A 1,521-nucleotide genomic window follows, 5' to 3' on the forward strand; every position below is an offset into this window, starting at 1 on the left:
AGAAGCAAGGATGACCTGTTGAAAGATTCATATAGATGCTTAAATAAACTATTGTTTATTGAAATTTCTTGAATGTACTGTAAGAGGTAATTGTGAGTTTAACCTACCAAAATAATAAATTGTTTTTAGAACAACTCTTTGATACAATGAAATTATTTTATTTATATTAGCAATTCATAACTTTTAGTATTAGAAGAGGACACGAACTAAATAAAAAATATTTTAATTATAAAACCATATTGCATATATACTAAACTTAATTAGTTGATGGTAAACTTCTAATTACAAGACAAAAGAGAAAACTCCTATGGCTACAATAAGCAAAGTGACATGTGTGTTAATAACCATATTGATGATTATTGGAACGATTATTTGTTCTGCACATTCTAAATTCTATGTCATTACTTCTAAAGTCCCTTCTCTTCCACACAAAAAAAATATTCCTGAAGTCCCTTTGCCTCCAAATTATTATGACGACGAACTTATTGAGTGTGTAGAAGATTGTGAATTTTTGTATAAGAATAAAGAAGTTACTTTGTGTACATGCATTGCAATGTGTATAACTCTCTACCCACCGACAAGACATTAGTATCTCGGTAAGTATTTCAGTTATATATTATAATCAGCATTCATAGATATGTATATGGAAAAGTATATACCATTTTTTTGCTTTTCACTTTTTAAATTTACTCAAGTTATGGCTGCATGTAGAAGAGAAAGTCACAATGATCAGAGTAGAAGAAGCATGCTGGAATAATAAATAATCAACTGTGTTTGATTCTTTATCATTAGTATTTTTAATAGTGTGAGATTTCATCAAATGGTGTGAGATTGTTCATTTTTCTTTTAATAGTTAAATACTGGCCAAATTTTAAAAAAATACTGATCCCTAAATTTTTTTTATAATTTATAATCATTGATTAATCACTATTAATATTTTTAATAGTATAAGATTATATTTAATAATATAAAATTATATTTTTTTATATCAGTTAAATACTAACTAAATTTTAAAAAAAATGAGTAATTCTTAGACTTTTTCATAAAGAATAACTAAGATGCTACTGTTCATCACTCTCACACTAGGCTATATGATTACCATGAATCTATATTATTATTATTATTGTTTCAATTGTTTTAATGTGTATTTAAGTATATATGAAACCAAAAATCTAAACTACGTAACAAATATGTCATGCGTCCTTTAAAATTTTTTTTATCTTAAATTAACATTTTATATATATTTATACATAAATATATAATAATTAATTTTAATATATAAATAATATTTTTGTCTTAATTATTATTATTTTTATATAAAAAACATCTTTATACAGGTAATTATTTAAATAAATCTTAATAACGAACCGAGCAGACAAACAACATTAAATAACTTGATAAATTATAAACACATGTAGGCAAATGCTATTGTGTAAAAAAAAACAATTTTGACACATGTAAAAAGACACATGTCAATACACTTAGAAAATAAATGTATCTGCAATAAGCTTTACATGTGTC

At 24.1% G+C, this 1,521-nt stretch overlaps 1 long non-coding RNA gene across 1 annotated transcript; it reads left to right on the top strand.

Moving 5' to 3' along the window:
• Window positions 1–458: 458 nt before the first annotated feature.
• Window positions 459–906, top strand: LOC140178088 (uncharacterized). The gene is made up of 2 exons (XR_011870327.1): window positions 459–596; window positions 712–906. It is a non-coding gene; the product is annotated as an uncharacterized lncRNA (long non-coding RNA).
• Window positions 907–1,521: the final 615 nt, after the last annotated feature.

The sequence above is a fragment of the Arachis hypogaea genome, chromosome 13, assembly GCF_003086295.3.
Source record: "Arachis hypogaea cultivar Tifrunner chromosome 13, arahy.Tifrunner.gnm2.J5K5, whole genome shotgun sequence".
Lineage (NCBI taxonomy): Eukaryota > Viridiplantae > Streptophyta > Magnoliopsida > Fabales > Fabaceae > Arachis > Arachis hypogaea.